The sequence below is a fragment of the Primulina tabacum genome, chromosome 14 (genome assembly GCF_025594145.1).
Source record: "Primulina tabacum isolate GXHZ01 chromosome 14, ASM2559414v2, whole genome shotgun sequence".
Classification (NCBI taxonomy): domain Eukaryota; kingdom Viridiplantae; phylum Streptophyta; class Magnoliopsida; order Lamiales; family Gesneriaceae; genus Primulina; species Primulina tabacum.
In genome coordinates, this window is record NC_134563.1 from 37167003 (window position 1) to 37178770 (window position 11768).

An 11768-nucleotide genomic window follows, 5' to 3' on the forward strand; every position below is an offset into this window, starting at 1 on the left:
TTTCAGTACAGTATCGATTTATAGATTACGTCGTAGTTTTGTGGCACTAAGCTATACCAAATTTTGTTAGTAAAAGCTTAATATATATTATAGAATTATAGATTAATAATAACTGTAATATAACATTTATAAATTTCTTTCACTATAATTTGATCGTCTGTTCATACAATTCTTCATTTTCGTCCTAAAAAATGAGGGATGAATGAATAATCCAATACGAATGCAAGTCCAAACAAACATATTTCTTATAGAAAAAAGTTCTTGGCTTCTTATTTAGCTGATTAACGACACCATAAAACTTTGAACTAAGTAATTTATAGCTATTGCACATTGCAAGTGTTCTGTACTAGTATTAAATAGATTTGAGTTATACCGGAGGATTATAAATTAAATAATTAATTTAATTTTTTTTATTTTATCTAAAAATATAGACCCAAGAAAAAACTCATCAACATAAGTTTGTTGGTCTCATGGATTAAACCCAATTATATACAATAAATTATCTGTATATTACAATATCATAAAATCTAATATTAATTAACGGTTTTGGTATCTTAAATTAAATTTAAGATTAATTCATGATTCCGTTCATGATTTCTAACCTGTACATTTTGCCTTCCTCTGTAGCGACTTACATATGATGAAAAATGAAAACAAAAAAATATAAAATTACCATCTGAAGAGGATTGACTACTGCTTTATTGTCGGCATTGCCCCCATGATATGATAGATGACCAAGATTTGCCCATGCATATATAGGACCCACTTTTTTTTTTGAAATTGTATGTGTAGCAAGATCTTACCCGTTGAAATGAAGTGAGAGTAGTACCCACATAGGTAGGATCTCATTATTAGCTTTATGTCGCCATTAATGTAGTAATGTATTAATTATTTTTTCCAAAAAAATTAATTACCATGTTGAGGAGAATGCATGTGACGTTTCTAACTATGATGCAACAATTATATTCCTATTTATTTGGGAATGTAATAATTCAATTTTTTTAAAAAAAAAAAATTGACGTGTTTGGAGAATCAAAGTTATCTTGAAAAAAATGTTTTCTGGAAAATATTAACTAATACGAAATATGAGTATTATATATATCTTCACATATTATTACTCTGAGTCATGCACCTCCCACTACAAAAAAAATAAAAAAATTAGCGACGGTCAAACCGTCGCGAAAAGGTTAAAGTGACGGTTTCTTTAACCTTTTCGCGACGGTTTGACGGTCCGTAACTGGAGCTAGCGTCGCCTTCTCCAAGCGACGGATTTTACAAACCCGTCGCTATATTAAGCGACAGTTTTTGTAAAAAACCGTCGTTATATTAATCGATCGGCGGTTTTTTTAAAAAACCGTCGTTTAATGAAGCGACGGTTTGTATATATACACTGCCATAAAATTCAAAAATAAACTATTCAAAAAAATTAAAATCATGTATTAAATTTTCTGTAAAAAAAAAGCTTTAAAACCTGATGTGCGCGAAAATATGCAGTTCCACGTAACGCTGGAAGATTGTACTGACTAGCAAATCTACGAAATAAATACGAAAAAATGTCAGTACAAAATAAAAAACCAAAACTTCGAAAAATTTATAGAGTTTCGCTACTACCAGAGATAGGCGAAAATCGCTTAAGAAAAATGTTCGCGAACCTCGGTATATATAGAATCATAACGACGGTCTTTGAAAAAACCGTCGCTAGTCGTGACGAAAAGATATTTAACCGTCGCCAATAGCGACGGCTTTTTCGAAAATCGTCGCCGATCTAGATTGGCGACGGTTTATGCATAACCGTTGCTTTTCGCGACGGTTGATAAAAACCGTTGTTAATAGCTACGGTTGGGCACAAACCGTCGCCGATTTATTTCGGATAAATCGACGACGGTTGGTGGACAACTGTCGATATTGGCGACGGGCATCAAAACCGTCGCTATGAGCGACTGCTCAAAAACTGTCGCCGTATATTGCGACGGGCTTGTATTATACCGCCGCATATATGGCGGCGACGGACTTCATTATATACGTCGCCAAAGACGACGGTTAAAACACCCGTCGCACAAATTTGCGACGGTTTAGTAAACTGTCGCAAGATTAGCGACAGTTTATTAAAAACTGTCGCAGTATTAGCGACAGTTTACAATAAACCGTTGCTATTTTAGCAACGGTCGCTGATTAGCGACAGTTTTATTAACAATCGTCGCACAATCTACGACGGTTTAGTCAAACCGTCGCAATATTAGCGACAGTGTATTAAAAACTGTTGCTACAATAGCGACGGTTGGCTATAAACCGTTGCTAAAAAAGCGGCGGTTTTTAGTAAACCGCCGCTTATTTTGATTAGCGACAGTTGTTAAGAAAACCGTCGCTATAGCTATTATAGCGACGGTTTGAGTAAAACCGTCGCTAATTCATCCGTTTTTTTACACTGTCCTATAATTTAAAATATTTGCCAAAATATAATTTGACTTTTTGTTGCACATTTCACTCTTTACCAAAAGCTATAACTAATAGTAATGGTGCAACTCAAATCTTTTAAACAGCACAGCAGCTCAAGCATCACAGTTCAATCGCTCTACCAAGCAGGGACAATTATTGCACCCAACAATCTCCCTCCCAATAATTGCACTCCTTGCAATCAATGAGAATCGAACCCATGACCTTAGCTGTTTTACCACTTGTTGGGGATCGATATAGAGTTTAGAGGGGGGTGAATAAACTCGTTCTTTTAATGGTCGTTGTTGCAAATGGTGCTAGAATCCTGTTAGAGATTATAGCTAATCTTGTTCAAGAGTAAGTCCACCAGATCACAATAAAAAGTGCGAAAGCGATCCGATGAAGTACGGTGAAATACAATAAATCAGTAGGCAGTAGACAATGGTTGTTTATGGAAGTTCGAAGATAAAATCTTCTACGTTTCCCCTTCTTTTGTTTCCAGAATGTATCACTAAAAGACTTTGGTTTTTACAGTACAACACTTGTACACACCCACTTCAGCATGACTTATCTTTTGCCTACTGAAACTCTTAATATCTCAGCACAATAAAACGAATACATCAAAGTTCTAGAAAATACTCTTTTCCAGATTACAAACTCTTCTCAAAGATATAGTAACATGAATATATTTGTAGTGAAAGTAAAAGACAGTCAGCACAATATGATTTTAAAAGATCAGATAACTAATATGAAGCGTGTGCTGGTTTTCTGTATATTGAGCTTGAAGATGGTAAGAAGTTCTGAGTACTCAAATCAACGTTCGTATGTTAGAGAATGTGCTCGTAGTTTTTTTGGTAACCTATAAACGTCGTTGATCTTGTGCATTTATAGAAATCTTGAATCCAACGTCTATAAACAAAACGGCTTCTTTGACTTCTGATAGAATCAACTTTATCGCCTAAAAAAGTTCCTGCAATACCACATTTGGTAAAACGTATTAAATGACTTTGTTCACCATTTAATGAAGCATTTAATACTCGTACTTGTTAAAGTAACGGTAACATTTAACATATTAACGATAGGTTCTGATTTAGCAAGGTTTTATTAACGAGATCTACTGGTTTTGACTATCACCATTACAATCAAATAAGTCTATCAAAGTTTTATGGTGTCGTTAATCAGCTAAATAAGAAGCCAAGAACATTTTTCTATAAGAAATAGGTTTGTTTGGACTTGCATACGTATTGGATTATTCATTCATCCCTCATTTTTTAGGACGAAAATGAAGAATTCTATGAACAGACGATCAAATTATAGTGAAAGAAATTTATAAATGATATATTACAGTTATTATTAATCTATAGTTCTATAATATATATTAAGCTTTTACTAACAAAATTTGGAATATCAAAGATTTTGGAGTATACTGTATACAAGAGCAAAAACAATCAGGGTGAAGTAAAAATTCTATAAAAAATTACATGCGTTCGAAATTTATTTATATAAAATATCCTGAAATATTAAAATTATTAATGGAGTGAAGCATATCAATTATCATTCCATCGGACACGAATATTAAGAAGTAAGTGGAGTTTTCATATTAATTTCAATTATTAACTGTCCCCTATTTCGATTTAAATCTTGTAAAAAAATTATACTTCGCCGTGGAAATTGACACCCACTCGGTTGTAGTAATGTATTAATTATTTTTTCCAAAAAAATTAATTACCATGTTGAGGAGAATGCATGTGACGTTTCTAACTATGATGCAACAATTATATTCCTATTTTTTTGGGAATGTAATAATTCATTTTTAAAAAAAATTTGACGTCTTTGGATAATCAAAGTTATCTTGAAAAAAATGTTTTCTAGAAAATATTAATTAATACGAAATATGAGTATTATATATATCTTCACATATTATTACTCTGAGTCATGCACCTCCTATAATTTAAAATATTTGCCAAAAAATAATTTGACTTTTTGTTGCACATTTCACTCTTCCGAAACTTAATATTTTGTTAATTAATGGTTCGATTTAATACATCCAATTTCATTATTACAAATATAAAAGTATAACTTTGAACAAAATATTAGATATAGTTTGGACGAAGAAATTTATATTCATAACATGATCTTATCGGTTTAAAAAAAAAAAGTTGAATTACGAAATCTGTGGGGACCCGTACGCTAATCATACTCTTAATTATCATTAGGACAATTTAATCAATTATACTAAACAGGGTCTAATTTTTTTTTTTAAAATGCGGAACGTAATGAAAATCATACTCATACTATTACACATATCAGTATAAAATAAGGTACAAGTCCTGTACATCATATATTCAATATAGACTAAGGTTCAACAACTAGCTATCAAGTGTTCAAACCCTATCTACAGCAACCTCAAAGTCTATGCTCTCCACTCTAATCATGATCTCTCGTCATCTCCTCGACCCTGATCCTGTCTCACCTGTTGTCATGCACACATACAAACACGACAACAGCCGGATAATTCCTGTGAGAATATAATCCCAGTATAAATCAATGAACATGCAATCATATAATCAATATAAAGCATGAAACAGATATCAGATATATATATCAAAGTCTGAAACATAATTAATATCAAACTGTCAATTATCCTCGTGACTCCACGACTCATACTATACTCAATCCTAGTCTAGGAATCCCGGTTTTCAGATGTTGGTATTCCTATATCGACCAACAGTAATAGAAGAAACCCCGATTCTATCCACGTCGATATAACCAAACATCAAGTGTCTTGACCTATCCGTCACAGACTGTGGCACTATCGCCAATACACTATCTTGTGACATCGTGCAATATGCCCGTGGCGATCCCACCACTATCAGGCACTTCTGTCACAAGATCACTCGTCTAATATTCGTCTAATACATGCTTCCTATAAATCCATAGAACAACATATAAAATCAAATCAATGCATATAACAACAATAAGTATGTGATTTAGGGAAACTCGAGTATATCCTACTTGAGTCGATCTCCCAATACCACATTGACGTATACCTTTCGTTCGTAGTCTCGGTCTGAAGCAATATACGTTCTGAACTCAAGACTGTCTCTGTAAATCTGAAATGACATATCGAGAATAATAATATCAACCTTTCATTCTCAATTCAATACTGAATCTGATTAATCTGAATTTAATTCAAATCATCGGCATAACGACACAATTTCAATATCCTTGTAAATACCATATCAACAAATATCAATTACAAATCATAACCCATATGCGATACAATCTGTAATCAATCAATAATCTAAATCTGTCCGGTTTTCAGTCCATATAATCAGAAATTCATAACAATTCCATAATCAATCTGTTCTTCGATCTGACTTCAATTCTACGATGTGTAGTATTCCCATAACACATAATAATGATCAAATAATAATTTCTCCAATATCATAAATTCAAATGATAACAGAACTCAATAAAACTTACGTCCAGTTGTAGCTGTCGATGAGAGGATCACAGAACTGTGTCCGGATTTAAATTCTAATAACCGAATTTGCCAAAATCGAAATTCTACAGTACGAATAACTTTGAGGGAAATTTGCTCTGGAGTTCTCGATTCTTTCTTCTGAAGTTTGAGGGAAATAACATTATATATATATATATATATATATATCAAGTTGCATAAGAAAGCCAAGTGTCCCACTCAATTTTCCATATTTGCACTTTAGTCCCTCAACTTTTCACTATTTGCAATTCGACCCTCAATAATTACGAAATTGCCATCAAATTTTAAATCAAGTATTTTTCCACTCAATTACAAAAATGCCATCCATAATATTTTCTTTTCGGGGTCTCATAAAATTGATAACATCTCGGGCCTTACAATTCTCTCCCTCTGAGACATGATTTCGTCCTCGAAATCTCAAGCAATCATATCACCGGTAATCAAATCAGAAATAACAGAAACTAAAATAGTAAACTCACATCAGTGGAATAACTCTAGGAATTCCTGTCTCATATCTGATTCAGTCTCCCAAGTAGCTTCTTCAATGCCATGACGAGTCCACTGGACTTTCACAAGTAGGATGGTCTTCGTTCTGAGTTGCTTTTCTTTACGATCAATAATCTGAACTGGTTTCTCAATATAACTCAGATACTCATCAAGCTCAGCCTCGTCTGGCTGGATAATATGGGAATCATCGGATAGATATTTCCGTAACATAGATACATGAAAGACATCATGTATTCCAGATAGAGAAGGCGGTAATGCAAGTCGATAGGCACGATCTCCTATCTTCTCGAGAATCTCATATGGACCAACGTATCTTGGAGACAATTTGTCTTTCTTGCCAAATCTGACCACACCCCTAAAAGGAGAAATCTTCAGGAATACTCGATTTCCTACCTCAAATACCAACGGTCTACGTCGAAGGTTGTCATATTTGGCTTGTCGGTCCTGAGCTGCCTTCATTTTCTTCTGAATCAGTTTCACTTTTTCTGTCATATATCTGATCATGTCAGGTCCAGTCTCAGGAACTTCAGAGATATCATCCCAATAAAGAGGGGATCGACATTTTTTTTCGTACAAAGCTTCAAAAGGTGCCATCTCAATACTCGTTTGATAGCTATTGTTGTACGAAAACTCACAGAGAGGCAATGCATCTTGCCAATTAGTGCTAAAATCCAGCACTACAGCTCTCAGCATATCTTTCAATGTCTGAATCGTCCGCTCTGACTGTCCGTCAGTCTGTGGATGATATGCGGTACTCAGATGTAACTTCGTACCGAGAGCCTGCTGCAAACTCTGCCAGAAGTGCGAAGTAAACCGAGGATCACGGTCTGAAACAATCGACTTCGGCACTCCGTGCAATCTAACAACTTCTCTGACATAAATATCGGCCATCTAATCATATCGGTACGTCATCTTGTATGGAATGAAACATGCAGATTTGGTCAATCTGTCAATCACAACCCAAATCGCATCACAACCTTTGGAGGAACGTGGTAACTGTGTCACAAAATCCATGGAAATGTGATCACATTTCCATTCAAGAATTGACAAACTCTGTAACAATCCTCCTGGTTTCTTTCTTTCAGCCTTCACCTGTTGGCAATTCAGACATCTGAAAACAAATTCTGCAATGTCAGTCTTCATTTGTTTCCACCAAAACTGTCCTTTCAAATCGTTATACATCTTTCTGCCACCAGGATGAATACTGAATCGACTACTGTGCGCTTCTGTCAATATCTGTTGTTTCAACTCTGAAACATTCGGCACAACAAGACGATTATTCACATACAGTACATCCTCACGTACCTGAAACTCTGATTGATGACCTGATCTGACCATCTCAATCGATTTCTGAACTTTCTGATCAACTTTCTGTGCCTCTTTAATCTTCAAAATCAGCTCTGGTTCAGCTTGAATAGCATATAATCTCAACGGTCTACAATCTGTCTCAAATACCAATCCAGACAAACAGCAGTGTTCAATCAAATTTGAAACACCTATTGTCGATAAGGATAAAGCACATACCTTTCGACTCAATGCATCAGCTGCTGCATTGGACTTACCCGGATAGTATTTGATTTCACAATCAAAGTCTTTCAGTAAATCCAGCCATCTTCGCTGTCTCATATTCAGTTCTGATTGTGAAAACAGATACTTCAGGCTTTTGTGATCAGAATAGATTTCGAATTTCTCACCGTACAGGTAGTGTCGCCATATCTTTAACGCAAAGACGATGGCTGTCAATTCAAGATCATGAATTGGATAACGAGATTCATGGGGTTTCAGCTGTCTCGAGGCATAAGCAATCACATGCCCTCGCTGCATCAAAACACAACCCAATCCTCGATGAGATGCATCACAATAAACCACAAAATCACCAGTACCTGAGGGGATAGTCAATATCGGTGCACTGGTCAGTCTTTTCTTTAATTCAAGAAAACTGGTCTCACATTCCTCAGACCAAACGAATGGAGCATTCTTCTGAGTCAAATGTGTAATCGTTTTGGCAATACTGGAAAAATCTTTGATGAATCGACGATAATATCCTGTCAAACCCATAAAACTGCGAATCTCGGGCATAGAAGTCGGTCTCGGCCAAGAAATCACGGCTTCAACCTTACTGGGATCCACTGATATACCGTCTCCGGATATAATATGCCCCAGAAATACAACCTGTCTCAACCAGAACTCGCATTTCGACAGTTTAGCATATAACTTCTCAGTCCTCAAAATTCGCAACACAGTTCTTAAATGCTCTGCATGCTCAGTCACATTCTTCGAATAAATCAATATATCATCAATAAAAATGATCACGAAATCATCGAGATACTTCTGAAATACACGGTTCATCAGACCCATAAACATAGCTGGAGCGTTGGTCAAACCAAACGGCATGACAATAAACTCATAGTGTCCATACCTGGTCCTGAACGCTGTCTTCGAGATATCAGAATCCCTGACTCTCAGCTGATGATATCCAGATCTCAGATCGATCTTGGAATAAATAGAAGAACCCTGCAACTGGTCAAACAAATCATCTATACGGGGCAATGGATATTTATTCTTTACCGTTGCTTTGTTCAGTTGCCGGTAATCAATACAGAGCCTCATTGAACCGTCTTTCTTCCTCACGAACAGTACTGGAGCACCCCAAGGAGATACACTCAGTCTGATATACCCCTTGGCGAGTAAATCCTCCAACTGTTGTTTCAGTTCTTTCAACTCGATCGGTGCCATTCGGTATGGAGCCCTCGAAATCGGAACTGTACCTGGCATCAATTCAATGCTGAAGTCTATCTCTCGAATCGGAGGCAAACCATGAATCTCATCTGGAAAGACATCAGCAAATTCACACACCACTGGCAAATCCGCCAATGATGGACTCGATTTCAGTAAAGCAACTGAGTAAACAAGGAATCCATCCACTCCTTTCTGCAATAATCGAGTCATATTCATTGCAGATATCAAAGGAATTCTAGCTCGAGACCCCTTACCATAAAATTTCCACTCATCAGCCATCTCAGGTCTAAATCGAACAATCTTGTGGAAACAATCGACTGTAACCATGTACTTGGTCAACATGTCGATACCAATAATACAATCAAAGTCAGATATCCCAAGCACAATACAGTCTAACTCAATCTCATGCCCATCATACTGTAGCATACAATGTTTAACAGACTTCACTGATATCAAACATGTCCCCAACAAAGAAGAGACAGACACTACAGCAGACAATGACTCAATAGGCAGTGCATGACTCAATGCAAATCGCTCCGATATAAATGTATGCGATGCATCAGTATCAATCAATACATATGCAGGATAACCAGAAATAAAACAGTTACCTGCAACAACATCATCAGGTGCATCCTGTGCCTGCTCCTCAGTCAAAGCGAACACTCTGGCCTGCTGTCTCGGAGGCTGGCTCACTATCTGGCTTCCTCCTGGCCTCTGCTGTGACTGAGTAGGCGGTGCTGGCTGGAAAGAATAAACACCAGATGGTCGTCTCCCTGTCTGAGCCACTGATCCAGATAACTCTGCTGCCTGGGATCCCTGGGCACCTCTCTGTGGACATACTCGGGCAAAATGTCCCTGCTGTCTACAAATACGACAGCTGCCAAACACTCCTCGGCGCTGCTCTATGGAATGCTTCCCTCCACAGGTGCTGCAATAGGTTCCGGTATAACTCTGGCCCTGACCAGTCTGTCTCGAGCCACTAGAACTGGAAGAACTGCTGCCAGACTTCTTGAACTGCTTTCCCCTACCTTTCAGGAAGTCTTTCTTTCCACTACCACCGCCACTCTCGAATCGAGGAGGTGGTTGTTCTGATCTCGGTGCTGGAGGCACAAACGAAGCTCCTCTCTGTCTCATCAGACCTTCTTCGGCTCCCTTAGCTCGGTTCAAGGCATCAATGAAATTGTTTGGCCTCCCGGTATTCACCAAGGTAAAGATTTCAGGATTTATGCCATTAATAAACTGATCAGCAACGGCCTCATCATTCTATTTCAGTCCTCCTCCGATCATCTTACTGCTGATCCAGAATCGGTGCTGATTCATTCTCAATAAAACATATTACTACATCAAATCAGATAAGCAAGTAACATGTATTAAAGCAGTAAGACATGCTAGCATTCAAAAGCAGGAAAGAAAACTCAATCTACCCCTTTCACTAGCTCTTATCTCAATCTAAAGGATCTATCGCTCTGATACCACCTGTTGTAGGGACCCGGACGCTAATCATACTCTTAATTATCATTAGGACAATTTAATCAATTATACTAAACATGGTCTAGAATTTTTTTTTTTAAAATGCGGAACGTAATGAAAATCATACTCATACTATTACACATATCAGTATAAAATAAGGTACAAGTCCTGTACATCATATATTCAATATAGACTAAGGTTCAACAACTAGCTATCAAGTGTTCAAACCCTATCTACAGCAACCTCAAAGTCTGTGGTCTCCACTCTAATCATGATCTCTCGTCATCTCCTCGACCCTGATCCTGTCCCACCTGTTGTCATGCACACATACAAACACGACAACAGCCGGATAATTCCTGTGAGAATATAATCCCAGTATAAATCAATGAACATGCAATCATATAATCAATATAAAGCATGAAACAGATATCAGATATATATATCAAAGTCTGAAACATAATTAATATCAAACTGTCAATTATCCTCGTGACTCCACGACTCATACTAGACTCAATCCTAGTCTAGGAATCCCGGTTTTCAGATGTTGGTATTCCTATATCGACCAACAGTAATAGAAGAAACTCCGATTCTATCCACGTCGATATAACCAAACATCAAGTGTCTTGACCTATCCGTCACAGACTGTGGCACTATCGCCAATACACTATCTTGTGACATCGTGCAATGTGCCCGTGGCGATCCCACCACTATCAGGCACTTCTGTCACAAGATCACTCGTCTAATATTCGTCTAATACATGCTTCCTATAAATCCATAGAACAACATATAAAATCAAATCAATGCATATAACAACAATAAGTATGTGATTTAGGGAAACTCGAGTATATCCTACTTGAGTCGATCTCCCAATACCACATTGACTTATACCTTTCGTTCGTAGTCTCGGTCTGAAGCAATATACGTTCTGAACTCAAGACTGTCTCTGTAAATCTGAAATGACATATCGAGAATAATAATATCAACCTTTCATTCTCAATTCAATACTGAATCTGATTAATCTGAATTTAATTCAAATCATCGGCATAACGACACAATCTCAATATCCTTGTAAATACCATATCAACAAATATCAATTACAAATCATAACCCATAT